Here is a 16,542-nt window from a genome sequence, read left to right on the forward strand (position 1 = left end):
ATACTTTTTCTAAAATTGTTTTCTTTTCTCAAAATCCTTTTGTAAACATGGTTTTTCTCTTGAAAACTTTATACCACTTCCTTAGTTTCAGTTCAGACACACCCGAAAGTGTGCCTGAATCCCTCAAACCAAGGCTCTGATACCAACTTGAAACATCCCAAAAATACAGTCTGAAAATTTCGTTTTAAATTAGTAATAAAACCATATTCATCGAACGTCATATAAGAATCATAAACAATGTATCTCAAAATATCATAGCAACTGTCAAATATACCAGAGTATAAACATCCCAGGCTGAACAAATGGTGTGTGCACTGCAATCTTCCCGAGCTCCTCTATTGAAAACTAAGTACCTGAAACCAAAACTGAAAACCGTAAGCACGAAGCTTAGTGAGCTCCCCCAAACTACCACATACCATACAATAACACAAATAACACATATTGGGCCCCGCCCACTGTATCGGGCCCCGCCCGGCATCGGACCGAAGTCCGGCATGATCTGGGCCCCGCCCGGCATCAGACCGAAGTCCATAATAACTTGGGCCCCGCCAACTGCATCGGGCCCCGCCCGGCATCAGACCGAAGTCCGGAATAACTTGGGCCCGCCCACTGCATCTGGCCCCGCCCGGCATAGGACCGAAGTCCGGAATAAACTGAACATAACATAACATGAACATATAGCATAATCACATACTGTATCGGGCTTGCCCGACATCGGACCGAAGTCCGGTTCATAATACACATATCACAACATGCATGAATCACGAAGACATCAAGCATACATACTACTAAATCAGGCCCCGCCCGGCATCGGACCGAAGTCCGAAACTACTATCATCTAAACGGGTCGCCATTGTGGCCGTAGACCCGTTTCTACTGGAAGGAAACTCACCTCACACTGCTGAAGTCCCGTAGACACAATCTCATACTGCTGAAGTCCCGCAGACTCAACCTTCGCTGCTGGATGACAGATTCCCGAACTGTCAACACCAAAATAACACCCAATTAATAATTGGGTTCTAACACATAACTATAAATACATACTTTGGGTAATTACTACATTACCCCTAGCTTGGCTTACCCAAGCCCAAGGCCCAATCCATAGGCCCAAATTCAACTAGGGATCAAAGCCCAACATATGGCCCAATTTTCCAAATTTGGCCCAAACCTCTACATGGACTTCCCTTAAGGCCCAATTGCTTAGTCCAGTCCAACATATCTCATTCTAAGGGCCCAAACTATGGCCCATCTATGGCCCAATTTTCTAAATTGGGCCCAATCCTTCATATGGGCCTTACCCTAGAGCCCAACATAAAGCCCAATTGAAATTAGGGTTTCACATAAAATGATGATTAGGGTTAAGTGTTTCTTACTTAACCCATTAAGGACTTAATCCATTAAGTCCTTTACTCTACTAGATCAATGATATGGAGAAAATTGGGCTTAATACACAATCCAATCTCAATGGCCGAAAAGTGGGTCCAATAAGTCCAAGGCCCAAATACTTGCAATTAGGGTTTTCTAAACCCTAATTAGGGGTTTCACCCAAACATGGCCCAATAGGCCCAAAACTAATCCTTAAGCCCATTAGGGTTTTGCTAGGTCAATTAGGGTTTGCTAGGGGGCACCACCCACTACTGCCTCGGGTAGTGGTGGCTAACGGCGGCACACGGCGGCGGCCACCACCTTACGGTGGTGGTTAGGGTTTCTAGTCCAATCGAGTCCAAGCATCCCAAGCGACATCCAAACACAAATAAGCACACCGCCACCCAACGCGGCGGCTGGTGGCGGCAGGAGGCGGCAGCCACCACCTCACAGTGGTGGTTAGAGATTCATTTCATTATTCCGATTTCCAGTTACATTTTACAATGCTAATCTCAACTAAACACACACAACCACTAAGACACGCACACACACAGTGGTTCATGGCGGCAGCTACCACCTCACGGTGGTGGCGGTGGCTTTTCCGTGAACTCCTACTAAACAAAACACCCAAACACACCTGCTGCTAACGGAAATACAACCACACCCACCCATGCTTCGTTTTTCAAGCATCCAGTCACCCCTTCCGGTGGCGCACGGCGGTGATATCAATATCTTGCTATAACAGCCACCACCTCATGGTGGTGGCGGCGGTTCTATTGGTTCCCAGCCGAGAAACATTCTCCCACACAAACATGCCCGGAGAACGGCGGCAGAGCAGCAGCGTTACGATAGGGAAGGTGCGAATGAGACTTCACCGGCGAAGGAACGTGATGGGTGGTGGAACTGTGAGCGACAGGAGCGGCGGCTTCGTCCTCTCATCGGGATTGACCACAGCGGCAGCAACACGGTGGCAAGAAGGTTCGGCGGCGCAGGTTGCTTATGGCGGCCGATGAAACAGCAGCGCCTGGAGGCTGCTCGACGGTACTAGGTGGTCGGAGAATGGACGAGATGTCTGGTGGTGGTCGCTCGAAATGTGACCGATCGGAGAAACGAAATCAGATGGCGATGACGGCTGGGAAACGACATGCTCGCCGGACTCGGTTAGACTGCGGCGGCCGGTAGTTGAGATGGAGAGGGTGGCGGCTAACACTTCTTTAGGGTTAGGGTTTGTGGCAACCGGCAATGTTACAGCTTATATACCCGCTCCTAACACTTCTTTGCCATAATTACAATTATGGTCCTTCCCCATGATATCTTTTCAGATTCAATCCATTATTTACCCTTTTACCCCTGGTTCTATTATTTCTTTTCAAAATAAATCCCTAAATTACCAATAAACCCTTAAGCCTTCAAATCTTTTCAATAGAAGTCCCATAAATTACCATTTAGTCCCTGTATTTTTTTTAGATATTTTTAAGGTATCTTCACGAGTGCTTAATTTAAAAAGAGCTCACACCCGATTATATATATATATATATATATATATATATATATATATATATATATATATATATATATATATATATATATATATATATATTCAATACCAGCTATCGTTAACATTATTACTTTCATGTATTTATAACTTAATAGAATTTTGAATTAAATGTTCTTTATTATTATTGTTAATTAATTTAAAATCTAAGTTGTTAAATATTTTTCAATTACATAAAAACTTCTTTTAACCTTTTAAATAACAAATAACATATTTTATGCAATGTTTTAAAAACCAGTTTGAACCAGCTGGTCGAACCGGTTGGACCGTGAACCGGCAAAGGGAGCGGTTGAACTATCACCGGTTTTATGTCTTTTTCTGAACCGGATCGAACCGGCCGGTTTTTACAAAAATTCGGTTGAACCGGTTCAATTAAACCGGTTGAATCGGTTAAATTGAATAAAAACACATGAAATTGAAACTTTTTGGATAATAAACTTTGATAGTTTTTTCATATCTATTAAGAGTTTTTTCTAAATAAAAGCACATGATAAATGTTATGAAGTTTTATGATATGTTTATATTCATCTAAGACTTTATTTTCTTTTTAATGCACGTGAATTGATGTAAAACTTGTGGTTATAGGTTATTTTAATGTATTTAGATTGATCTACAACTTGTTTTCATGTGTATTTTAATGCTTCAACTTCTAGACATCAAATTCTTGATTTGTATATGTATGTATGTGTAGGAAAATACGAAAAAATATAAAAATTATAGAAAACGGTTTAATCAGCGGTCGAACCGGTTGAACCGGAAACCGGTCACCGTACCGGTTCAACTAAAAAACCGGTTTTTAAAACATTGATTTTATGATTAGTATATGTACAATTCTGTACGATGTTCAAACAAAACTTTTTTTAAACCATGTCTTTTTTTATAAAACCTCAAATATCTTCATATGGATATAGAATGACCATATTACTTCTTTTATTATTAAAAATAAGTGCTCTTTTTAAATTATGTCATGACTAATGAATTATAATCGACAGAAAAATATTTTGATGCTAGAAAAATGAAAAGAAAAAACATGTTTATTTATATTGGTGGTGATTATCATAATCTAAAGAAAAGTTAAGACGTTAATGGAGTTTTATACTACACAAAAACTATTATTGTACTTCGAAAAATTATAACAAATAGTTGAAATGATGTATACAACAAAAATATATCACAATCCTACGATTAACAAATTGATTAAAATATATGGTCATTTCCTTTTGGCTTTATGTGTACAATCATATATATATATTTTGTGAAATTTAAAGAAATTAGAAAGGAAAAGGAGGTGAAAAGAATAAAGAAAAATGCAATATTTTATCAATGATATGATTAGTGGAATGTTACATGTAAATAAACCACACACTTACATATACAACTAGTTTATAACCCGTGGGAACCACGGTTACGAAACTAATTAAACTTTCATAGTAAAAGCTTAAAATTATTAATCAATTATTTTAAATAAGTTATTATTTAAGAGATATTATTTTAGTTATATAAAATTATAATCGTTGATTTAAATAAATACGTGAAATTATATCTCCTTATAATTTGTATTAATTTTATTTTAATTTTTATTATATTGTAATTAAAGTAGAAAATTTAAAATTTAAAATGTAAAATGAAGAATTAATAGGTTGACAAATAACATGACATTAATTAGAAAGCCTAATAAGGTGACACATGAAAAAGAAGAATAAACTTATTCTTTTATTAGAACAGGAAGATATGTTAAGTCAATTGTACCCATACTTTGAATTTATAAGAAAATAAGAAAAATAATGAATTATTATAATTGAAATGTTTTTTATCTTTTAAATTTAAACAAATAATTTAAATAAATAAACAAAAGAAACTAATGAACTTTAATTTGGGAAATTTGAAATTAAAAGGTAAGTTCATTAATGAAATTGATATCCATTTATTATTACATTTATTGTAATTATTACATTGAAATATTATGTTGAATTTAATAAAATAGAAAAACTTATAAAATGACATGTGGAAAAAAATTAATTCAAAATAACCACAAAATAACATTTGGCAAATTGAATGAGAATGTGACATTTGACAAAAAAACATTCAATTATTAAAGTATATATATATATATATCACGTTAAGTTGAAATAGGAATCTAAATAGTATCGTAAAAGAAAGAAATTATTTTTCTTTTAGATTGATTAGATGATTAAAAAAAACAAACATTTTTCTTTTCAAATTCACATATGCATGTAATATGCTGAATCTAGAACCAAAAACCACATGTTTCGTTATATAAATGAAACTGAAAAAAAAAAGTAAAAAATATTATTGGTTGTGGTTTAGGTTGTATACCTTAAAATATTTAAACATCACTCCATTAGTTATATAAAGTTGTTACAATTGGACCCTACGATAACTTATATCATGAAACATATTCATACTTGTGAGGGCTTGAGGTCGGCGATCAGGCGATGTTGAATCGTTGAATTACAAATGACGTTTCTAATTCTTTGTTTTTTTTTAAAAAAAAAAATTTAATGGATTAGGCTATATTGACATATTGAGCTATTCTAAATGGTTATTAGATATATAAAAATATGGAGTGTTGTTTTCTTTCAAAGATTATTAGAAGTTCCCTTAAAAAATAATAAGATAGTTCCTATTTTTTTCATATATACCTAGTATTATAATCTTAAAAAAATGTAGGTCCTACGACTCGCCTTCACTTAAGGTAGCTACGCCCTGTAATATATGAATATGTACAACTTGCATATGTTTTAATCAAAATACTAAAACAATAACATATAAAGGCATACGTGAACCAAAAATATCCTCCAGAAATGATATTTTTTAGAAGATACACACGTACATGTAAGGTGACTAAAAAAACATATATGCATATCAAAAATATGTTTTTGGGTTTTTTGGCAAATATATTTATATACCCGGTCCTTGCAGGTAAATTTATGTTTGTATTTTAAAAATATAAAGTTTGGAGAGTTTGATCCTACACGGGGCGTAGGGTAATCTCCTACGCAACGCGTAGGAGGGAATCTTGATACTGGAGTTTAATGATCTATGTGGGGCGTAGATCATGCTACACAACGTGTGTAGCTGCCCAGGACCAAAGCCCTAATCTTGGGGGTTTGAGCCCTATTTAAAGGCTCTAACTCCCTTGAGGTTATTCCATCCTCATCCTCCATCCTCCCAAATGGACTCCTTAGAAACCCAAATCTATATTTGCAAATTTTGAGCCATTAAAGTGTTTTATGTGCATTTGTGAAGGAAGAAGAGCATTGTGGTACTACTTAGGAGCTCAAATCAGTATAAATCCAGAAGATTCTCAACTCAACCGTCTCCAGAAGGTATAAAGTTCCCACCTTGATGTCTTTTTATGTTAGATCTTATTATGCCTTAGGATTTCATGCTTTATCCGCATAACCATGGTGAATATGAGTAAGAGCTACTTCAGACCATTGGAGTTCCATTTCTAGACGGTTTTTAGATTGTTAAGTCATTAAAATGAGAGCTTGGTCACTCTCATACATCCATGCATGAACTTTTGAGCAGTATAAGGCTTTTTGGATCTAGGTTATGGTTTAGTGCTCCTTATATGTATGCAAATGGATAAAGTCAGATACTTTATCCATTAAGACGTTCATCTTGTTTAGATCTGAAAGTTTGGAGGATTAACTTTCTGTATTAAGCCCTTAATGGGAAAATTTGAGCACCAGTGTACTATATGGGACGTAGTTTTACCTACGTAGCGCGTAGCCCCTTTTGTGCCTATTTTTGCCACCGCAAGCTCTACGTTGGGTGTAGTCAGACCAGAGTGGACCGTTGACTTTTGACTGTTGGCTGTTGACTTTTTAACCAAGTTTAACTTTAGATCAAATGGAGTATTTTGAGCTGTAGTTTGAGACTTGGTCCATGTTTGTGTATAGGTGGCTTGTAGAGTCGGTATTTGGATCAGTGATCAGTTCAAATATCTTCTGGACTGAGAGTTGAGTTTTCCTCACTATACTCGTGGATCGAAGGCACCAGTGCTGACCCACTAGATTGTGTTATGTATCCTGGCATATAGGATGTCGTTATGATATAGTGATTTGTTATATTGGTAGATCTGTATGATTACCTGTATTTGCTAGTTATTGTTTATATGTTGCATATGTCGACATAATGAGGTTGGGTTGAGGTGGTACCGCTTTGTGTTGTGAGCAACAAACCCGGGAGAAATCTAGTCATAAGCTGAGGGTCGGGAGGGTAATCTAGTCTTATGTTATGGGCTCGGGAGTAAGCCAGTCATAAGCTTTGGGCCGGAAGCGGGCAATCCAATATCATGATGTGGACTCAGGGGTAATCCAATCTGATGTTGTAGGCCCAGTATGCATACATTGTGTATTTACTGTTCTGTGGTTTTTTTTTTAGGGGGGGGGGGGTCACTAAGCTTTGCCTTACAGTTGTTTTTTTTCATAGTTTTAGGTACATTAGATGATCGGAGCAAGGCGAATGAGTGATCGTACACATCCTCCTGTTGATATATGTTTTGAGAGATTTTGATACTCTAATTTTATGGATTTATCGTGAAAACAATGGTTGATTATATTTTTGTTTTTGGAAATGTTATACAAAAATGGAAAATTTTTATCATAATTTTTGGGATGTTACAAGATGGTATCAGAGCCCTGGTTTGAGAGAATTGGATGAACACTTGTACGATTCCAGACTTAAACTATGAATTTGCAAAATATTTTCAAAAATTAACTCTAAAATGATCGACGAAGAGGATGTGATGTGTACAATCATCCGGAACCAAGGAAAATATTCCTTAAGATACCCACACTTGTTTTGTGTATTAATGATATGATAAAGTTGCATGCTAGTCTGTAGGCTAGGGATCTTTAGGAATTGTATGATAGAATTGCATGATTTATGATGCCTGATAGCCTAGGGAGAATCTCTTGACATGTTATATGGAACTAACATTATTACTGTGATTTCTTAGTGTGTGCATCATAGTTGTATATAACTAGGATTTTATTGCCTGAGAATGTCTGATTTAGCTTTATTTCTTGTTCCTTGTTTGGTTGTGGGCTTAGGGTAGAATCAACGATTAGTCTGTCTATCGAATCCAGTGTTATGTATGATTAGCATATACAAGTGGTTGCAGGGTTAGTGGAAGTTTCATGATCAGGTATGGTTGTTAGGAAGCCGACATAAGGAGCGATTAGCCACTCTTGAGAGAGTGAGTATAGGATGTATGAGTATCTTAATTGTTTGGGTTTCGTGTCCAAGAGGTCCGTGACGACCCTTTTGAGACAAATACAAGTAAGTGTGGAAGGTAGTTTGGGCCCGTACTACTAGAAGCACAGGACTCGTACGTGTATCAAGGGAGTCACGAACCTTGAGGATTTAGTGATCTGGTAGTTATGTGTTAGTATGAGTTGTGGTATTTCTGATGTATTCCGGTATGTTTTCAGTATAGCGGTCACTAGAGGTTCAAGATCAGGAGATGACGGTCCGGAGAGGCCATGATTGTCTGATGACGACATTCGCGAGATGGTCACCACTCAGGTGACCATGGCAATTAGGGAGGATATCCTGGAGATGTTTGGTTCTGTCAAGACCACGATGATTAAGCTTTTCGATGAGCTTTATGCCGCTATGATTGAGGATGTTGCTGCTCCAACCATCACAGTTGTTGTTGTTACAGAACTATAGGGAAGATGGGTGGTTCAGTATCAGGACTTCAACAACATGAAGCCCCCAAAGTTCGATGGGTTCAAGGACTTAATTGTTGCCATGAGGTGGCTATCTGATGTGGAGGGTTGTTTCTTCACCTGCTCGTGCCCAGAAGGCCAGAAGGTCAAGTTCGCTTTGAACCTTCTTCGTTTAGGGATGAAGGACTGGTGGAAGCTGGTGAATGGTGCTTATTCTCATGTGGAGAAGGTTGTATTGATATGGGAGTAGTTCACGGAGATGTTTTGTATTGAGTACGTTCCATTGGTTAAAAGGGAGAGATTTGTCCATGAGTATATGTCGCTGAAGCAGACGACAAACGCAACTAACGTGTATGTTTTGTGTGGTTTTTTTTTAAATAAACTCTTCGAGAAAAAAGTTTTCAAGATCTTGGGGTTTTGAGTTCTCATCTGAATAATGACCATTCACAATTGGGTACGGTTCCATGTAAATTTCATGAATAATGGTGTTTGATAGAGAACGTTTAGGTCGTTGTTAGAACCCATGATACCAAAGAATGCATGTCAAATCCACAAAATCTTGTGAGACTATAGGTTCGAGAATAGTCGGTTGCTCGTTATCACCTCTCTTGTATTGGCATTTCCACAATGCTTGGTAATTTCTCCATGCACAATGTGTGTAATCAGTTCTAACTGAGAAAGTCATAATGTACCCACTAAAATCGACCATCGCTTCTTCCTTCTTGCCTTAAAGTGCCATTAGGTTAACTCCAACCCTTTATATTTTTGTCTTTACCCTATATTTCTATAGAGTAAAATCTTCAACTTAACTCTAATTTACACACTATAAATAGAGAAATAATAAATAGTATCACTTTGATTTTGGAGTATTATTGTAACGTCCCGAAAATCACAAAGAGATTTTTCAATTTTAAAACATAATAACCAATTAAAACCTTTGTTTTAAAAACCATAAAGTAACATTCATTTGATTAAAACCATACAATATCAAAGTTAAGTTTACAAAACGGTGAAAACAAACGTCTTTGATTCGCATGTACAGTCCCGTCGAGCTCTTTTCACGAAAAAAATGATAAATGTTTAATACACAATTGTAACCATAAAGCTTAGTGATTTCCCCAGTATACCATATACTACATCATACATACAGTGCATCCACACAAGATGTCGGCTCTAGCACCAAGTGTTCAAATCTCATATCCATATACACATCTCAAACGTAACGGGCCCAACCCTAGGGAGTATACATGCCATCCCTGACTCCATTACCAGGAGTGGAACCCTGGTCTTTCATACAGTTGATGTGATCCAACCACAATATTTCCTATCAGTGTTGTGATCTAACCACAATCTTTCCTATCAGTGTTGTGATCCAACCACAGTCTTTCCTATTATTATTGTGATCGAACCATAATCTTTCCTATCAATGTTGTGATCCAACCACAGTCTTTCCTATTAGTATTGTGATCCAACCACAATCTTTCATATCAGTGTTGTGATCCAACCACAGTTTTTCCTATTAGTATTGTGATCCAACCACAGTCTTTCCTATCAGTTTTGTGATCCAACCACAAGTCGCTGAAAAGTGTTAGAAATCGTCTTCAGAATGGTATTATGTCGTCTGGAATTGTCCCCTACCCGCATCTAATAATGAGGGTTGTATTTATACTCAAGGCGGAAACTTTCGGAGAAAGAAACGAGTAACATGTGATCGAAGGTTCGTCCTATGCGATCGCAGGTTTTCTTAAAAACATGTATCGGGCCGATTTAATGACGAGCATGGCCTATTTGGGCTTTTTAGACAACATGCGATCGCAGGTACATGTATATGCGATCACAGGTAGTTGAAAATTATCCAGGATTGCGTCTGAATGAAGCCCGAAGCCAAATTTGAGATTTCTGGAGTTGTGGCCCAAAATTGCGATCGTAGGTTTGCCCTATGCGATTGCAGGTTCTTTTTTTCCTTTCCATCTAAATTATCGACACGAAAAATCCTCGAAACTGTTATGCGAACAAACATGCGACCACACCTGCGATCATACATGCGATAGCAGGTAAGATAGATGCGATCACATATATGAATTTTTTGCTCGTTTTGGACGCGATTCTTCGGTTTAAGCACTCCTTATTATTCCTTTGCATCCTTCTTCAATTCTAACTCCATTTACGCTCCAAACGTGCATCCAACTGCTCCGAAAGCACTACTCCACTCGAACTATCTGAAATTGACACAAAAAATGGTAGCAGTACAGGAATTTTGATAAAATACATGAGCTAAACATTATTTAAATAAATTACATGCAATTGTACAAAATATGATGCTAGATGATAATAAAAACTACCCTAAAAGACGCATAAAATGGCATCTAACAACATGTCGAACTAAAACCATAATCCATGCAAGAAGCCCGAAATATTACTTTTCCCATTTTACCCTTTTACTTCAAAGCACAATTCGAAGGCTTTAAACACTTAACCAACATTATCAACATCTGATAGGGTCTAAACTCTATTTCATTGAAGCCCGAGACCTTTACTTGATCTATTTACGACCCGCTATCTCGAAATTAGAAACATTCCGAAACTAGGTGTTACATTTTTGACATTCTTTATATCCACGAAGTCCTGAGAGTATAATCTGTCCATTTTGATCATAAATTAGTCCTAAGTATACTCGATGCAAAAATTTTATTTTTAGTGCAACAAATAGTATTAATTTTTGTGATTTTTGTTTCGACCTTTAGCGATAGACAGTTTGTTGAGCAAATTGAGACATTTCGAATGTAATTATGACTATAATGTCTCTAATACACTTTATAAACATCACATCACATAAACTAGGTATTTAATACATAGGGGTTCACCGTGGTTTGACCGTCGAACTCTGACCTATTTTTACTAATTGTTACACCAGACAAAGTCGACGAAAATGGTGGCTCCGATGGAAGCTCCGGTGGTATAGAAGGAGGAAGGACATGGTCGTGGAGAAACAATAAAGAGTATTAAGATAATCACTATGTGTGTTGTGGTGGGTTAGAGTTTAGGGGTCGATCCATCTTGTTTATTTTAATATAAATAATAAATTAAAAAGGAAAAAGAATATATAAAGGTCATTATAGTCTTTTTATGTCTAAGATGGACCAAAAACGCAACAAAATCAAATAGTAACAACGGTCTGAGTACAAAAGAAAAGATAGAGGCCAAACGTAAAATTTTTGCAAACCACAAAAACCATTTCAACAATCTGTTCATAATTTAAATACTAAATTAAACACTTAAAGAACTAAAAAACACTCTCAAACAAACAATTTTATAACAATAACATTGTAAATAATTCTTACGAATTATAATGATTGTACGTCTTTTTGGGAAAATTTCATATATATTCTTAGAAACTTTAAATATTACATCTATGTCCATACAAATTTTAAAATTATATATATATATATATATATATATATATATATATATATATATATATATATATATATTCGTCTCAAACTATAAACTCACGGGTGTATATATATATATATATATATATATATATATATATATATATATATATAGGGTGAGGTTCAATAGAGAACCATAATTAACCAAGGAACCAATCTTTTTTTCAACTTTTAGAAAACTTATTTTTTATCAAAAAAAAAAACAAAAAAATACAGAAATTCATAACTTTTTATCATTTTTCCAATGATATCAAATTCGATTTTTTTTTACGTCAAATTCACAATGTGAATCTTTGAAAATTCACAATGTGAATCCGGATTCACACGGTGAATCTGAAAAATATTTTTCACATTCACAATGTTAATATATTAATTTAGATATTTTTAGATTTTTTTTCAATAAAGATCAAGCTCTAGAAATTGAAAAAAAGATCTGGTTCTTTGAAGAACCATTAATTATGGTTCTCTATTGAACTTTTTCATATATATATATATATATATATATATATATATATATATATATATATATATATATATATATATATATATATATATATTAACTCATAATTTAATTAGATTTAAATTAATTTGATATGAAAAAACTTATTTATTAATCAAAATCCCATTGTGGTGACTTGGTAAGGCATGTGGAATATATGGTGGATAACCGATTGACCCATGTTCAAATCCTGGCACTACTCAACCCTTGTGGCCATGGAGGTTCGCCTGCAGTGACTCCAGGGCATGAGGCAAAGCCTCATATTTGCAGCGGGGGATTAGTCGGTGCGCGAAAGCTGGCTCGGAAACCCTCGTTAGGGAAGTTCCCTTTCAAAAAAAAAAAATATCCTTCTTAAATTAAAAATTAGCATTAACCAATTTAATTAGGATTAAACCTAATTGAATATTACAAAGCTTCCTGTTGCTATTTCTTCCATGTCGAAGCTACGATTCTAATTGTCGACGATACCCAATTCTTCTCTTCTCCATGCTATTATAGAAAAGACTATTTAGTCTTATATATTGTTAATAATTTTTTAATAGATTAAATTATGATATAAAAATGAGAAAGTTACATCACATATGATTCTCATAAAAGTCATAATGGTTAGATTGGTGGTATCGATTTGCCCGAGTTACATTCCATGCTCCAACATTTATTTACATTAAGCAACTAATCCTTTTCAAAAAAAAAAAAAAAAAAAAAAAGCCATACATAATGCTTACAGACTTGATCGTTTAAAATTTGACAATTGGTTTAGGCTATGTTTGGCGTACTAGCTGAAAAGCTAGCTGTTAGCTGAAAAGTTAGCTGATAGCTGAAAAGCTAGCTGTTAGCTAAAAAGCTAGCTGATAGATGAAAAGCTAGCTGATAGCTGAAAAGCTAGCTGATAAAAAATAACGTTTAGTAAAACTAGCTGAAAAACTAGTTGAAATATATAAAATTACATAAAAGGACATATAGGAGTATGTTTTTCTATAATTAATTAAGGGGTGTATATGAAAATTTTTAAAAAAGCTCATAAAAAGCTAGTCTAAGTAGCTTTTCAAAAAGCTAGCTTATAAGCTACTTTTTGGTTTGCCAAACACGACAACATAAAAAAGCTCGAAAAATAACCTAGCTGTGGCGCGCCAAACACAACCTTAATGTTGTTTTCTAATTAGAGAAGGGTATTATAGTGCAATCATATATAATTTTGATTTACAAATAAGTTTTTAAATATTAAATTAGTTTAAATATAATTAAATTATGAATTTGGATATAGACGTGAGTTTTATAGTTTCAAACGGATATATACGTAATTTTAAAGTTTGCAAAGATATAAATGTAATATTTAAAGTTTCCATGGATATGAACGAAGTTCTCCCTGTCTTTTTTAATATCATCAAACCAATTTATATTCGTAGGGATATGTCAAAAGGACATGTAATAATAAAAATAAATAAACCAAGGGGGCGATCTAAAAATGCAAAAAATTGTTACCGTGGTTTTTGTATTTTTTGTGGCTAAGGTCTAAATCTTTGAAAAGTTGTAGATTTGGTCCTTTTCAACAAGTTTTGTTATGGTTTTGGTCCCTCTTTCGTTAATTTTAACAGTTTGGTTGTTAACTTTTTTTTAAATGACTGTTTTACCCTCATAGATCATTTCTACAACAAAACTATAAGGACAATTTCTACATATATTCTTTTTAATTTTCTTGAATTATTATATATTAATAAATATTATTTTTAATATATAATTTTTATATATTTATAAATATTATCTTATAAGATTTTTAATTTCTTTTAATTAATTTTTTTAATTTCTTTGTTATTGGATTTTTTAATTGCATTATTATATACTAATACCTATTATTTTAAACGTATAATATTTATATATCAATAAATATTATTTTTTGGATTATTAATTTATTTTAGTTAATTTTTTTATTGGAATAATTCTTTTTTATTAAATTATTATATATTTAAAAATATTATTCTTAATATATAATATTTATATTCTAATAAATATTACATTGTTGGATTATTAATTTCTTTTGTTAAGTTTTTTAATTCCCTTTTTGGAATAATTCTTTTTTATTCGATTATTACCTTTAATTTATATTTTCTTTATAAAACAAATACTATTTTGTTGGATTATTAGTTTATTTTTAATGTATATTATTAATTCTTTTTACTTTTATTAGTTCCACCACAAAGTCACCAAAATATGCAAAAGCGGTGCCTCTCATCATCGAAAATCGTCAGGATCACCACAAAACATCTTCATCAGAGGTCTGACAGAAACCCACCAATATTTTCCAACCAATGATGACGGTAGTCACCTGCGATAACACCACTACCATCACCCGATCACCACCACTACTTTTAATGTTTATAGGAGTTTGTTGTGCATTGTGTGGGATATGGAGGATTCCAACGGATTGTGAAGAGATTGTCGCAGGTGGCTACCGATGATGTTGGGTGGAAAAAGTTAGTAGGGTTTACATCAAACCTCCGATGAAGGTGTTCGCCGGTGATCCCGACAATTTTCGTTGATGAGAGGCGGCGCTTTTGCGTATTCTGACAACTTTGTGATGAAACTAATAAAATTAAAAAGAATTAATATTATACAATAAAAATAAATCAATAATATAATCAATAATATTTTATATATAAAGAAAATATTAAATTAAAAGTAATATTCCAATAAAAATAATTAATCCAAAAAAAAGAAAATAAAAAAATTAACTAAAATAAATTAATAATCTGATAATGTATTATTTATTAGGATATAAATATTATAAATTAAAAATAATATTTATTAATATATAATAATCCAATAAAAAAATTACTCCAATAAACAAAATTAACTAAAATAAATTAATAATCCAATATAATAATATTTATTAATATATAAGTATTATATATGAAAAATAATATTTATTCATATATAGTAACCCAATTAAAATATCCGATAACAAAGAAATTAAAAAAAAATAATTAAAAGAAATTAATAATCTAATAAAACAATATTTATTAATATATAAATAGTATATATATATAAAATTAAATAACATTTATTAATAGATAATAGTTCAATAAAAAAATTTAAAAAAAAAGATATGTAGAAATGGTCCTTATAATTTGGTTGCAGAAATAGTCCTTGAGGGTAAAATAGTCATTTTAAAAAAGTTAATAGCTAAGTTGTTAAAGTTAAACGAAAAGGGATAAAAACCACAACAAAACTTTTTGAAAATGACCAAACCTACAACTTTTTAAAGGTTTGGACCTTAACCACATAAAATGAGAAACAATAGGGACCATTTTTGCAATTTTGTCTTTTGTATCCAAAGTCCAAACAATTAGAAGCACAAATACTTTTGCAATAATTTATATAGATTAGTTATAAACCAATGACTAATTTAATTGGGATTAGTCACCTAATTAATTTATTTATAATATGTTCTAGCAACTCTAGTGCCATTTCCCCTGTAAAACAAGAACACAAGTTCAATATGGCATTCTTGTATCATTTGGTGAATTACAAGACCTTGCTTCGTATTTCTTTCCCAAAATTGGTAGCCAAAGTTTGGCAAAGAGCAATAGAGATCAACTTGGTTCAAATTAAAAAAAAAAGTCAACCAATTGCCATCTTTGACTTTGTTAATTGATGGTCTAAGTTTGTGGTTTGATTCTTTGAGCTTGTTTTGGAGATGAAGAAAAGGGTTTTATTGTTTTCTGGGTTTACAGTTTACTTCATGTAAAAGCCAGTAAGTGGACTTCTCCTTTGTTTCGTTCCTTTTTTAAACTCTATTTATAACATTTCTATTTCTTCTGTTGTTATTTTATTTATGATATTGAGAATCTAGTCTTGAAATTTGGGTTTGACAATATGGTCTTTTAGTGCAGTTTAAATTTATATGCTTTATGCATACGGAAAGTTCTAAAACCTATTGTTATTCTCACGATTTGTTAAAGTTTTACG

This window comes from Lactuca virosa, chromosome 2 (genome assembly GCF_052849685.1).
Source record: "Lactuca virosa cultivar CGN04683 chromosome 2, Lactuca_virosa_CGN04683_v6, whole genome shotgun sequence".
Lineage (NCBI taxonomy): Eukaryota > Viridiplantae > Streptophyta > Magnoliopsida > Asterales > Asteraceae > Lactuca > Lactuca virosa.